General features: G+C 41.2%; 1 protein-coding gene across 2 annotated transcripts in view; it reads right to left on the minus strand.

The window, feature by feature from the left end:
• Window positions 1–15,355, minus strand: part of chl1b (cell adhesion molecule L1-like b) — a 61,715-nt gene extending 46,360 nt beyond the window's left edge. For both annotated transcript variants that reach the window (XM_088310084.1, XM_088310083.1), the window contains exons 1-3: window positions 15,209–15,355; window positions 9,576–9,746; window positions 1,040–1,218 (exon numbers count right to left, since the gene is read on the minus strand). The gene's annotated coding sequence lies outside the window, so the exon portion shown is untranslated. The remainder of the gene's footprint in view (window positions 1–1,039; window positions 1,219–9,575; window positions 9,747–15,208) is intronic.
• Window positions 15,356–15,596: the final 241 nt, after the last annotated feature.

Genomic DNA, 15,596 nt, shown 5'->3' on the forward strand with positions numbered 1-15,596 from the left:
ATTAAATTGCGCACAATTTGCATTTTTAAGAAAGTAAAGCCAGGCACGAACAACACAAAAACTACAACTCGAATAGAGACTTCAAATATTGGGATTTTTTCTTTGTCTTTTTAAGAATCAGGAATGAGAAACTGCAGTAGTAACACCATCAAAACGAGGTGTTCACTGTGAAGCAAGTGAGATGCATCTGGTTTAGAAATCCATCAAGGGCACCCGCTCGGTAATGCAACAGCTCCACAGTGGCACAGCCCCGTCAATTACAGCAAGCGATATGCAACAATCGACTATAATGTCTTTTTAATCACACTCACTAAGGTCTCATCAGTCATTGTAATTCTGGTGTCATGCATCGGAGCGCGACCGGCAACGGGCAAATGCGCTCGTGCATTTAAAAGCACGTTTATTCCAAATGACATTTGTTCAAACTTGCGAGTTTGGGACATTTTCCGAATCGACTGACAATATTTATTAATGCTGCTTATTGCTTCATTTGCAGTAGTATAAAAATTTGAATTAAAATTTCAGTGACTGATCAGATGTACTTTACTTGAATTTATTTATATATTTTCTTTTTTTTTATCAGCAAGAGTCGAACAGCTTTGACAAACTTTTTCATTATTTTAAAGAAGAAAAAAAATATTTTATATATATATATATCTATATATATATATATATATATATTTTTTTTTTTTTTTTCAGAAAACACCAAAACTTGACAAAATACAGCTCACGTTATTTGCAAGAATAATTTCATTTTGGCGTTACAACTGAATAATCTTGACTGAGGCTGATTTCAGCAGAAGTGGCCAGCGTCACAAGGAACGGTTTAAGGTAAATACTATAAAAAGTCCAAATACAGACTGAGGCAATTAATTATCATTGTGAGCTGACAAAATTCACCCACATTAACACATGCTAACATAGCAGAAAAGTGAAGTGCAACAACTAACTTGGAAAACTAAAATCAAGTCACCATTTAAAAAAAAAAAAGCATCATCGCAAGTATTGTCATTTGTAAGTAATAATTGTTGAAACTAACCTTCCGATGCAATATAAGGCAGACCTTCACCAACTTGGCTAAAATCCCCCGTCCAGCCAAGGAGAGCAGATGGATATGCAGCGGCGTTTTGCCCGGCTTGCAGTGAGCGGCTCTGAGCTGTGGACCAACCTCCCCTCCTCCTCCTCTCGTGGATGCTGCTTGTGCCACTCCCCCCGCCTCTGGAAGAAGAAGAAGAAAAAAAAAAAAAGTAATAGTGCTTTCTTCCTCCGCCTCCACAAAGACTGACTCAAATAAAAGTGGGGACCCTGTCGCAGTCAATAGGTTTTAGAAAGAAAAAAAAACCCATGGCAACGCAAAAAAAAGCAGTGGGCAACTTCCCCACGTCGTGACCGGGTTAAAACGCCTCCCGCCCCCACCCCCTCTGACCCTTCCAAAATACAGTCACAGTCCACAATGAGCAGGTTTTATTGCGTGGAGGTGCAGCGATGCTGTTCATTTGTGGTTTGGCGTAAATTACCCCAAAACATTCAAGAATGAACTGAATATAAAGTCCCACTCACAAAATGGTCCACTTGCACGATTACATGGACGCTATCTAATTTGTCAGACAATTTATAAAAATAATGCAAATGCATCATTGACATTTGTTGTTCTTTGAAGTGAAGAACTGGAATTAACTGTATTTTGTAATTATAGACAAAAAAAAAACAGAAACAGACATTTGGATGAAATTAACTCATTTACTGCCATTGACGGCTAAAGACGTCAAAGATCCATTTTTATTTCTTTATTAATTTTTTTTTTTTAAACTTGACTGTTAGTGAATGATTTAATATCACGCTAGGCATAGAAAAGCAGCGCAAATCTTATGTAGTTTGTTACGGTTGTGTGGTCAAATGATTATGACTGATGTGACTACTTTGTAACGGAAACTGTTGATGTTTCACCCCGAAATCGCCGTGTGAATGCATTGAATTCGCCATTTGAAAGTTGCGTAAAATGTAATGTTTGGTCGCTCACAAGCTCGTCGAGATCTCCCGGCTGAATCACCGTCCGGTTCAATAACTCTAAAGGAGATACCATCACCATGGTAACCTCCAAGTGCGGTTTGATGCTCACATCTTATTAAAATCAGCTAATTGAAGTCTTTCAGCTAATTGAGATCAGCCAATTCGACCGTGAAGTCAATAACTGTTTACGGAATGCGTCGTGTTATTGCCGGAGTTTGTAATTGCCGCTTTGAACAATAGATTGAATGCATTTGTTTTCTCATTCTTTTTTTTTTTTTTTTTTGTGATGCGTTCATATCAGAATCATTTGGTTTGTGGTTTGTTTTGCGGACTTTCGCCATTCAGTTCCCACTTTAGTAGGTAAAATGTATGTTCTGTTGGGTTTAAGTCTGGAGATTGACTTGACCAGTCTAAAATCTTCTTTTCAAGCCCTTCTTTCTTTTCATCTGCTTATTACAAATGGTTGTTTCGTGCAAGGGCACTGATTGATTATCGATTTTTTTTTCTCAGCATCACTACTGTTTGTTTTTCACTCAGAGACATCTCTGTGGTCGCCCTGGAAAAAACCCCAAATCTGACTCCAAATGTATACATTCAGGGTTTGATCTTTCTTTTGCCCAAAATCAAATCCTCCTTTTGCCCCGCAAGGACGAGTGTTGAGAAATTGAAGGATTGATGTCAATACAAACATGTTCACTGCTTCAGTTTTGTGTCGGACTGCAGTACATATTGCGATTGTCCGTGATAAAAGAACCAACGACTTCAAGTACATATTGTATTCACATTATCAGTGTTGCCCGACCGAAAACACATTCCAATTTTTTTCGTTTCATCCTAACAGTGGCCTATTGTATCGTCAGCAAATAGTCTCTGAATGGATGTTTGATTTCAGCATTTCCGACCGCACCAGATCATTAAAAACTCTTTGAATCAGAAGAGCGGTCGGAAAAGGGCAGTGAGAAATCAATTGAGTGACCTCAGTCCCTTCGAGAAATTGAGTGGATTCCCATCCGAAAAATGACGCCGTGGTTAGATTTTATCACCGTTGCCAGCAATGAGAGGCTCACTTTCCATCATCCTGACTCACTGTGTTGATGACCCAGTGCCGGATGGGGGGGGGGCTTGGCGGTGGGGGCGGGGGAGAAATAAAAATCAATTAGCTGCATTCAGGGAAATGTGCGTGACAATAACACTTTTGCCTTAAAAAGTGCAAACAATATTGCTTCTCAGTCCTTATTGGCATCTACCGATACAGTAATGACTTCAATTGGGAAAACAACACTGAAAAAAAAAAAAATCTAAACACATCTAATATATTTACTGATTGCGTCAGTCAGTGTGAATTTAGTATAAATATTTAAATGCTATACATGCAATCGAATGAATCAAGAATCAGAGATGGTCATTCCATCCCAAAGACAGAATTGTCCGTCCGTCTGTACGGTTTGTGACTAGTGCTGCGTTCGGCATTGTTTGGGGAAAAATAGCGGATACCAGAATTTATAATATTTACGCAACGTCCCAAACCATTTTCCTTTAAGAAACCTCTGTGGTTAGCCTCTTATCATGCACGGAAACTTCTTTTTATTTATTTCTTTGAGTCAGAGGGGACAGCGAACTGGCTAAAAGTAAAGACAGAAGCCCTTTAAAAGGATGCAGACAGACGGGGACACAGGATGATTATTTTATGAATAAGGACGAAGGGACGATGACGGAAGGGTGTCGAGGTCGCGAGTGGAGGACGGACCAGCAAAATGGGAACTGGTACAGCGCTTTTCTGCCTTCGGTACTCAAAGCGCAGTTACCTCATCGCCTGACTCACTGAAGACGCAGCATTAGGTGCAACTCGGGCTTCAGTATCTTGCTCAAGGAGTCTTGGTCACACTGGTTGGGCATAGAACATTTGATTACATGACTTTGAAAACTTTGGCGATATATAAGGTATCTGGAATTGCATCATCTATTCATTTTGGTTTCATCCTCGGCACCATCAAAAGGAAACACGATGCTCTCGTTCCTCTACAAAGAACACGAGCGAACAGATTGACTGGATTCTAAAACCTGATTATGGTTATCATAATCGCATTGAAATGATTTCACTGTGCATTGAATGAGGCCTACATGTAAAAAGATACTTTTGTGAGCTTTTCACAGCTACACTGAGTGCTCTCATCAGATCAAATTAGATTTGATGCTCACATCTGCTTCCTTCCTTTTTTTTTTTTTCAGACGGAACGCGCTCATGTCTTGGTGGTAAATGTTTTACGGGAGCCTAAGGTATTTCTTTCAAATGACTCGAACGTTGTTGCTAAAATATATATGATAAATAATTGTACATTTTATAGGCTTTGATTTGAAGATTTGGAATTGTTGGAATTGTTCTTTATAGGCTTTCATACTATTTAATACTATTAATATATATACATACATACATACATACATATATATATATTTTTTTTTCATTTAATTTGATTGAAATCAGGAATTTCAGCAAAAAAGAATAATTATTATAATAAATTTAATTAATTAAAAATCTATTATTATTAAAAATATTTTATAAATGATAACAGATTGTCGTTATTTGGGTTCTAGGTGAGCTGAGCCCTTTACCGATTTTGGGTGAGAGCTGCAGGTGATTACCAATAAGTATGCCACTGACCGTCATTGACCGTGCACCCGTTAGAAGTGGCATATCGCTTATGTAACATTTTGCAGATTCTAGCAAATATTTCAGAATCATGACTGCAGGGATATAAACAACTTGGAATCATAGCACCACCCCCCAGACAGGAGAGCCTGAGAAGAAAAGAATGAGCTGCTTCCACTGAAAAGCCTGAAAACAGAGGCCAACTCTGTCAAAGGTGTCAAAGTTCACATGCAGAGAATGAATGCACCCCCATTGGTTTGTTTCCGTGCACTTGTGTCTCTCTCTCTCTCTCTCTCTCTCTCTCTCTCTCTCTCTCGCCGTACCATTCAAAGACCACGGGACAGAAATCCCCACGCTGATGTCTGCAGGCCTGCATAATGAGAATAAATGAGCTGGAAGTAAATAAGCAGGCTGTGTGTTGCTCACCACTCCATACCAGTCACATATAGCCTTTCATCAAAAATGAAGATGGATTATGTTGGCAAAAGATGAGAACAATAGGACAGTGTTCGGCATGTGAGGGAAGAACAGCTTCAATGCCGTTTTAAAAGACATGATACATCAATTGTTTACTGTGGGCTTTCACTTTATTGTATTTTGATTTTTTTTTTAAAGAAATATTTGTCGGAAAGCAGTTCCTCACCATGTTGGACTGTTGGATTTTTTTTTTCCCAATTTCATCCAAAGGAATGTGATGTTACCGTATTTTCCGGACTATAAGTCGCTACTTTTTTCCTCGATTTTGAACCGTGCGGCTCATAAAGCGGAGCAGCTTTTTTGTGGATTTTTCTCTCACCAGTAGGGGGCGCTCTATAGTTCAGAAAATACGCTAAATAAATCTCCATTTTTTTTCTCTCTTGGGTCTGTTCTGTTTTAATTAGCAGAGTTGTTGCCGTGTTGAAAGGCAGTTTTGACAATCTATTCATGTACCATTATGTGCATTCACAGTACAAAATCGTTTTGTACATGCAGTAAACAACTCGTTTTTTTTTTCAACATAGAAAACTGCAGCTTATAGCCTGCTGCGGCTTCTATATCGTTTTTTGGGGTATTTTTTTTTTTTAAGGGTTGCTGCGCCTTATATACAGATGCACCTTATAATACGGAAAATACGGTTGTTTCCCTACTGCTCTTGTGTGTCGTCTTGTCCTGCCCCAGCATCCTTCAGGAGTGAATACCACCACCTTATTTTCAATATCTAATTAATATCAGGTGTGACGAGCGACGTTTCCTTTGGCAGATTGCGCCACGTGTAGGCGCCGTCTCTGGAGACAATGTTCGGCTCTGCTGATCGGGCTTAATCATACGCCTTTGTGGAATCATTTCCTTTTTATGAGAGCAACAAGGGGCACCCACATAGTAGATATATTAGTTGAGGGATTCTGAAGTGTCTGGGAGAAGGCAGGCAGGTGCGGGGGTGGGGGCTGGGGGTGGTCTCACTGTATCGAACGTGTTTCCATAGCAATCCACGTATTGCCGTTCTAAAATGTGAGCTGAGACGGGAGACCGGTGCCGGTGTCTGTCAGTCATTTTCTAAATAAGCAAATGGGGAATACGCTGCCGCCCCGTCCTCTACTAATATAACTGTCACACTCTGTGTGATAAAGATGAAGTGTTCTCATTAGGTATGTGCATTTGTGCTTGGCACAGTTGTCTTTTACAGCTTAGGAGACAATTTATTCAGCAGAGCATAGATTCCGTTCGGCAAATGTGTTGACTTTCTTGTTGAGAATAAAGAGATAAATCAGTACAATGGAAGCTGGCTCCATTTCGTCGCCATCATACATATTTAACCGGCAAGAACACGATCGGCCTTTCCATCGTTTCTTTCTTTCATGCATGGGGGGGGGCGTGGCTTATCTAAACTTAAAGATGAAATCATTTCGTGAATGCAATTGACATGAAGAGTCCGAACAGAAATGTGGCCTTTCTTCTCCCGTTTGAATGCAATTTGGTAATTACATTTCTTTGGAATCGGATGAACACAATGGCCGTCTGATCATGCAAATGATTTATAAGAAATACATGCTTGTGTGTATTCATAAACATGAGCGTTCCCGTCTGTCTGACTCAAAGACATTTGGAAATGTTTGAATGAGGACGGTTGCTCCAGAGACGGGTGAGCAGTGTATGATGACGAGGAAATTGCACCCATGGGATAACAGTGTTGGGTTATTTTGTCCGTTTCAATTGAATGTCTTCAGGAGCCTTCGGAGGCGTGACTGAAACATTCGGTCGCCGCACAAACGCTAGCCGCAGGGGAACACGAGGGATCAATTGATCATAACCGGCAGAGTGGCTGCAAAGGAGTTCACCAACAGATCAATTACTTTAAATCCAAAATCAAGAATTAAGCCCTGGAGCCATTCACAAGAGGAACATTTTTATTTGATTTCAACTTTTAGTTTCATTTTGCTTTTTTCTTGGTCTTTAACATTGCGAGGACTAATCCAAGACAGGATTTTTTTACAAATTATATGATTATTTACTGGACTTCACGTCAAAGAAAAGAAAGTCACGTTTGGATTTCGACTGTCCGTCATATATTGGCCACAATGTCATGACGAGCACATTTAACCGCCTTTTGGATTGGACGGGTCCTTTTTTTAACCGGGATTTTTTTTTTTTTCACTCTGACTCGCTGTGGCTCACCCTCAGACTCATCAATATTTTGAAGCAGATGTAGTGCCATCTCTACGCTACATTTTTTTTTTTATAGATCATTGTGACCAACAGCGTTTCTCAATGCAGCCACTGGTTGCTATGGAAACACGACAACACTGTCCCATCTCAACGTGCTTAAGATAAAGTAGAGCCGTCAAATTGACGGACATGCCGTGATGACTTTGCAACTATTTTTAGATTGTTTAAAATGTGCAAAGTTCCGATTTTCTTTTTAGGAATAAAACAAGTGTAACACACAAAAAGCGGTCATTGAAGCAAGGCGACTTTAAACAGTCCCATTTCGCAAAACTAAATCAAGCGTGTTTATCCCCCGATTGACTGCATGTTCTTGAACAGCCTCTTTCCTGTTCCTGCATTTGGATGCGACATCCTGGATCTTGTTACCCGTCTAATGTGGACTCGTGAGTTCATCTCGAAGAGGTGGGGGTCTTGTCAAAGAGGGGGAGGAAATCGCACATGTGCCGTCCAGGAGGCGAGCAGCACTGAAGCAGGCCTGACTGATGTCACTTTGACAGAAAACAGAAAGCACCGTGTTGGTGTCAGCAGGAAGCCAACGCACCAAGATCCCCTCCTTTGCCGCTATATTAATGACCTTCACCTCAACGGGACCCCCACCCGCACGACCCTATCATCTTTCCCACATATAATTTGTATAATCGTGTGTTATTCACCCAGAAATATGAGCTTGAACTTAACGTGAGCGATCCAAGGCGAAAAGATTGAGGACGGGCTCAAAACCTTCAGTGGGAGTGTGGAAAAAGGTTGTTGCCATGGAGATGAAGGACTACGTGGAACTCAGGAAGTCAATTAGCAATCTGGCCGCATCTCATTAAATGTTGTCCGGCAGCGCTGAGAGGCTGGCACTTTCAACATTCGAGGCCTGCCACCAGTGGGAAGGTTGAACTCTTAGATGTGTTTAAATGCTTTAATGGGACTTTTGTCAATCTTAAATGGGGTCAAATAAGGACAGAGCACATGCTATTGTGTCCACTGTCTTTGCCGTGTGGAAGAATGTGTCGGAAGCTGGGAACAGGCACAAAAGACCCCACTGATAAATCTGTCAGTGGAACTAAATCCTCCGTAGACACACACAAACAGAGGGCCGGCGCTGCCTACGAGCAGAGCACGCCCATCGTCCATCGGGGGCGTCGTCTCGTCCGTGGGGACGATTTGCGACATCGAGTGCACATGACATGCGTGCACAAGCTCGGGGGTTAAGTAAATTTATGGTTATGTATTCAGGGTAGAAAAAAAAACTGTCACTGTATTTCATTACTGTAGCAGGGAAAAAAGTAATCAGATTACAGATAAATTTAATAAAAATATATTTGTGAAGTGAAATTCTCCTCTCTACCTTTTACAGTCCAAAACATGCATATCAAACAGCCATAAGATGAGAGGGGAAAAAAATGAAGAAATATATCAAAATAAACATTCTATTGATTTTGTTGTTGGATTAATTCTTTCGACATTTCTGCTATTGAAGAAATACAAAAGTAAGTAAACATATTCAGGTTATATTTCTTCAGTGCTTCTCAAATAATGAGGCGGGACCCCCTGGGGGTCACGGTGCGATGCTGAGGGGGGTGCGTATGGCCCTGGGGGACATGCTTTTTTCCCACCGTACGACAATAAAGTGTCATTCCACATCCACTCCAGTAGTTGGCAGTGGCGCTTTTCGGTTTTGCAACAAAAATGCTATTATTTATAGTTGCTGCGGAGCGGGTGAGGTGGGGTGGGGGCACCAATTGTTTTCTTCATGCTGGGGGGCCGGAACATAAAATAATTGAAAAGCACTGCATTACTTTAGTATTGTGGCACTTTCATTACATTATGAACTAAATTATTTAACAGGTAACTCGTAACAGTTTGTATGAATCAATTTAAGAGTCAGATGCATTCCTGGATTCCCTGAACGCACGAGGCTCCCGAAATAACCCGAAGTCGCTTGATGCTCCGTTTCGCAGCTTTGTTGTGTCTCTGAGGATCAAGGATGGAGCATGAACACAGAGCAACACCCCCCCCCGCAGCCCCCCCATGTTCTAACCTCCCACACAGCTCACCCTCCTGATTACTTCCATGTAAATTCCAAACGCAATATGAATCCACCAATCGAGTTGCAGCGCTTGTTATCAAGCCACGATATCACGTGGCACGCTGCCGATATCTGACAAAAAAAAAATGCTAATGCTTCCTTGTTCATTATTGCCATTTCGCGCTTTCATTGTTGGACCTGATGAATCCGCCAGTGGAGTCCATTCAGCGGCGTGGCTTCCTGTCATGGTGTGTGACAAGCAGATGACTTCAGCGTGCCCTCGGGGTCAGCCGTGTGGGGATGCGCCTTCTCTTCCTCATCACACAAAATAAAAGGGGGACTTTGATGGTATCGTCTCGGAATCTGCCCCTGCGCACAAGAAACATACAGTCACTGTCACATAACAGGAGACTTCCATTTCCCCGGTAATTGAGTTTCTGTCTCGCCACTTGTGTTCAGAAGAAGCGCAGCTCAAGTAACCTCATCCCAAACCGCCTCCCCACTTGGGTTAGAATACCAACGCCAAGCCTCGTCTGTGTCTCGTACTCCCTCCCAACTTCAATAGACAATAATTATGAGAAAACTTATAAATATGAAACATTTGTTGATTTCATTTGAAAAAAAAACGCATCTTAAAACACATTTCATTTATTATTTAGGGCTTTTGAAGCAGCATAATACTCTGCTTTGTTTAAGTGTTTACTATTTTGATGTTTTAACTTTCTTTGCTCTCCTCAATGACGACGGGTTAAAGTGCACCATAAACTATGCTAAGCTGTGTGGAGAAAATCATATTAATGTGATCAGTCTGGACAGCAGACCCAGTGATGAGCACACCATTGCGGAATTTTCGTGTTCAGCCTGCGTGTGTGTGTGTGTGGGGGGGGGGTGTGGGGGTGTGTGTGAGTGTGCTCATGCCCACATTGCAAAAACAAGCATGTTAAGTTGAGTGAAGATGAAAGTGTTCATAGGTGTGAATGCGGCTTTTTGTTACTGCCCGATGACCATTCCAGAAAGTACTCGACCTCTTGTCCAAAGTCAGCTGGGATAGACTGCAATTCACTATGACCTTAAGAAGGAAAAGCTGTGTTGGAAATGGATAGATGCATAAATCATGTGCATTAGTTTGATGATCCTGCCTGTTTTTAGTCATACTCCTTCAATTTAACGTTTCAAATGTGATGCTGAAACAGGTAAACAAGAATCTGTTTGATGTTTAAGACTTATGGTCAGCGATGTGCAATTAGATGAGGAAGAAAGAAAGAAAAAAAGAAATAAGAAGCTTCCAAGTTCTCAAAAAGATAAATGAATTGATGAGAGTTATGCGCTGCTGCCCTCTGCTGGTAGAACTGCGAATTACATTTGCCCAAAGTTCCATCCCAGTATTTTCCATTTTATTTTGTTCTCAGTCGCCCTCTGCAGACCATTTAGGTTTCTATAAATTACACCCCAACAAGGCATGCGAGGTTAAATAAAAAATCACACGTTGTAGCCTCACTGCTGGTATGCTAGTTTGTGATTACAAATAGATCCCCCGACGATGATAGCAGCCAAATAAAGCGACCTGGTGTATAATTCGGCATAATTATTATATTTTTTAATGCTTTGCCACAAAGGGGAAAGAGATATGACTCCCGCCCATAAAAATACTTTTGAATTTCACGTTCTTTTCAGACTCCCCTTGACTTTGAGCTCCCCTTGCCACTGGGGTGTTGCATTCTTTCCTCCGAAAATTGTCTCTTGAATATAATTAAAGTCGCCTTTTTCTCCTGTGTCAGCAGGGGGGATATTGTGCTGGGTCAATAGACCACTGATTTAACAGCAGGAAGATGAATCTAGGAAGCGACTCTTTGTACCCTTGAGCAAGGTGCTTGTTCTTACGAGCGTAATTGCCCCTTCAGCTTAGCGGTAGTATAAAACACATTATCTATCAACAAGACGTATATCTTAGGTGTGTCTTCATGAACTCGAGCAGCAACATCACCCTGTTTTACGTTAGCAAAATTATAAAAAAAAAAAATAATAATCCCAGTGCAGCTGGAGCGGGTCAGTCATTTCTGAGTAATTCAGGTGTTTTATTAAACTTCCGGCACACAGTTTCCACCGGGGAATTACAATCGTGAAGAAAACACACACTACTGTGCTGACTATATTCATATTTTGAGGGGGGGGGACGGGACTTTGATGCGGTTCACCCAAGATGTTGTGGAAAGGCAGAGTGGATTCCAACACGCGATGCATGTGAATTTCCTCCCCTTCATGCCACCTGCTGCTTTGTATGAATTCGATTTCTCAACTGTCTGTCGGCAACATCTTCACACTAACACGGCCTCCTGCCATGTGTCAATGCCATTCTCATCATACACCCCACACCATCTGCCGTCCACCTTCTGAATAAGCTTCCAGATCTGTGTAGCGGGGAGCAAAACATGCCACGCATGCTTCGGAACATACAGGACACTTAAACTCAAGTGGACCGGCACATGGATCGTTAACTGGAACACAAACGCACGTCCAGCATTAAAATGATCCGTCGATGAAACTAGTGCACATTCCTCTCTTGAAGTAAAACATCCACCATCCCCTATTTACCTGCTCCAAGCAACGCTCGGTGAACTTTCTTGGAAGAGCTAATGAACGGAGAGAACAGCGCTGAAACGTAATGAGGGCGGAGGTCATCCTACTAATTTGCTGCTGCTTAGGAGGGAGTCTAAAAGGCTTATCAAAGGCAGCATGGTCACTATATTGAACACAAATCCAAAAGAAACACTTTTTATTGCGCCCATTTTTCATGACCCCAATTCAAATAGACAAAAAAGGTTTATTTGTCGTAAATACTGTACACAAGTCTTTTGAAATCTCAGTTGGTGAGCACTTTTCCTGAGATGAACCATGTACCTCACAGGTATGGTATATCATGACTTTGATTTGTAGAGATGGACAAATGAAGCTTCATGAAGCACTTTAAAAATGTCACGAGCCTCTTTTTTCAAACCAAGAGTACCATCGAGAGGACTAAAAAAAATAGCACAAGTGCTTCATGAAGCTTCATTTATCCATCGCTAAAAATGAACCATTCCAGCATCGAACAGTCATTAGTGATGGACATATGAGGCTTCATGAAGCACTTTTTTGACTCCTCTGGATGGCTCACTTGGTTTAAAGAGGCGGTGGAAATTTTATACATTTCCATTGCACTCGGCTCCGTCTTCAAAACAAGAGCACCATCTAGAGGAGTAAAAATATATCACGTGTTTCACGAAGCTTCAATTTCCAATCACCGCTGATCAGGCGTTATGATGATTGCACAGGTGTGCCTTAGGCAGGCAAAAACAAGGCATCAGCTATTTAATCGTCTCGCTTTAAGGCAGCTCCTGCACTGGAGGGAGTCTCAAACTTCCCAGAACATAAAAATTCTCTAGATTTGTTACTCGTGTTTTTTTTTCCCAAAAAAATAATCACTAGAGAGGTTAGAAAAGTCACTTAAATATTGCCAAAAATCAATAAATAAAGTTAGAAATTAATTTAAAAACACATCATAGCCGTTGGTTTGCACTGCTCTGACTCTTTGTCTGGCCGTTGTCATGGTAACAGAAGGCAGATTCAACATTCGCTTGACACCGAATTACCAAGCCAAAATACAATCGATTTCAAGTGTGACAAGCGGATACTGTGCTTTAATTCTCCGTCCTCTACATATTTTGACAGCCACCTTTAATAAGTCGCCTAATAAGTCTCTTTTCAATGTTGACATACATTCTACTTTAAGAATATTACTTCATGTTATGAGTATTGTGGCCTTTGTCGCATTCATTCAGCTCAATCCATACGCTTGATGAGTTTGATGTTTGCTTTGGGTTGAAGAATGCTAAAAAAAAATAATTTAATTTGTCTCTATTGTTAAAACTGGCCAGTGTTCAAAATTTCACATTCATCCCAGCCTCTTTAAACCCCATGAAATATTTTGTATTTTATTTTTTATTTTTATTTCTGGTAAACATGGACAACAAAGAATTGTTTGGAAAGTCTCCCTTCAACCTCCTCTAAAGCAAACGGGGAAAGCTTTTGGGTATATTCTGCCAGTTGTGCGGCCAGTCTTTTTGAAAAATTCTTTTGATGCCACACCAACATGTGTCCCTTGAATAGGAAGTGTACATTGATGCTGCTGCAACTATTTAATGAGCGTGCGGGTGAATATTGGCCACCCTACTTTAGCCTCGCTAATAAGGCCAGTAGAGGGCCCAGTTATTACATTATCAAGCCCAAGTCTCAAGGGCTGCAATCTTGTGTGCAGAAAGCAAAACCGGCTGACTGGAGTTGCACCGAGGGAAGCTTGTTGACAATCCCCAACCTCATTAGAGGGCTAGTCAGAGGCGTCTCGTTGCAGTGCAATCCTGCGGAATGTATCTCCACACAGGAAGGGCTCTGAAGCCTGCTGGTGCCTTGTAACCATGTCGGGCTGGGGGTGAAGCCAAAGTCTGTTTGTAGCGTTGCACTCTTTTGACATGAACTGTCCTCCCACAGCAAACATACTGAGGCTCATTGCCAGCAGTTGAGGATTTGTTTACGGAAGACATTTAATATCGAAATGAAAATGTCTTTTGGAACGTTGGGTTAGTATATGTCAGCGTAAAGAGTTAATGTTCACCCCCCCCCTGTCAAAATGTTTCATATCTTTGTAATGTTACCAACAATTTGTCAAAATGTGTCAGCAGGAAATTATTTCTCACACAACAGCCAATTGTGAAAAAACGACGGCAACCTTTTCTAGTTTGACAAGACCATGCTGCGATATTAATTTAGAGAGCTGACATTGCAATGGTCACTGGGTTGAGTATCTTGCTCAAGTCGCCCCGTCATTTGTATGAACGAGTGTGCAAGTGTACATGATTTGACAATTAAAGCTGATTATGTTTCTTCCAAACGACAATGATTATGCTAGTCTTGCATTTCTCCCACTGGCTGCATTAAAAAAAAAAAAAAAAAAACATTATCAAACATTATTGACCGGAAATGCACAATTCAGTCCATGCCCTGCGTAATGCAATTGAGAAATAATTAGCAAAGACGTGTTTCATAGCCTTACACTGAAAACTCCTTTTTACTCCCTCTATATGATTTACGGCTCCACGAAATTCAAGCAGAGCAGAAAAAGGCGGAAAAAAAACAAGTCTCTAGGACATTTGATAGCCTACATCAATGTTTGAACCTGGTTTGCCGTTGACAGGCAGAATGGAAAAGGCCTGCCAGGAGCGAGACAGTGCACCGCACTGCAGTGAACAAAGAGACTTGACTATGAGACTTACTGTACTGTACATAGCACACTCAGACACGGATGATGCTCTGGAGCAATGTCAACGTCTCATGACGCCCTTGGCCTAATTCTCATTGATGCAGAGAGCGTTAGCAACATTATTATCTATTATTTCTATAGCGCAGGACACATGAACTCTCGATCAGTGCATTTTAGATTTTGTCATTTGGACGAAAATGCTTATTAGTTTTTGTCACATTTAGTCATTCCTATTTGTGATAGTTTTAGTCTAGTTCCTGTAGATTTATTCGACCAAAACTCAAAAAAGGTTTTAATAAAAAATATGCATACAAGGTTTCCACCCAATAGCAAAAACTTTCTGATGGACAACTAAAGATTATGCATCACAAACAGAAAAAGTGGTACCAGTGGAAATCTATGCTCATTGCTCCCAAATAAGCCGAGAACCAAAACATTTTAGTTGGCAACTGTTGTGGCTTTATTTCACATAAAGCAACATAAAATAAAAACGTTTAAACAAACATGTCTTGTTTACTATCAAAAGCAAGTAGCCTACCGAGAGTCACTGTCGCCATGGTCCGTCAAAGAAAAGCGAGCCTGCGAGCGAGCCGAGATGAACGACTGCAGACATGTTCGTGTCTGTGCGCGGCGCATGCGCCGTGCGTGCTGTCCCGGTAGTGGGCGTGACCAAACGAAGGGTAGGTTGCACCAGCATTGAATTTTTTGAAAGACAGATTACATGTACAATAGGAAGGGATGTCATAGATTTTGAGCGTCTGACGAACCACAAGCTAACAATTTCGTCTTGTCTCGTCTCGTCAACGAAAATTCACGTAAGTTACGTCATGTTTTCGTCATCAAATAACCTCGTTTAGCTCGTCATCGTCTCGTTATCGGCATGAAAAAGGGGCGTTAACGAAATATTTTCGCCATGGTTGACGAAA

The sequence above is a fragment of the Idiotropiscis lumnitzeri genome, chromosome 11 (genome assembly GCF_059441095.1).
Source record: "Idiotropiscis lumnitzeri isolate Australia: NSW breed Sydney's pygmy pipehorse chromosome 11, RoL_Ilum_1.0, whole genome shotgun sequence".
NCBI classification, from domain to species: Eukaryota; Metazoa; Chordata; class Actinopteri; order Syngnathiformes; family Syngnathidae; genus Idiotropiscis; species Idiotropiscis lumnitzeri.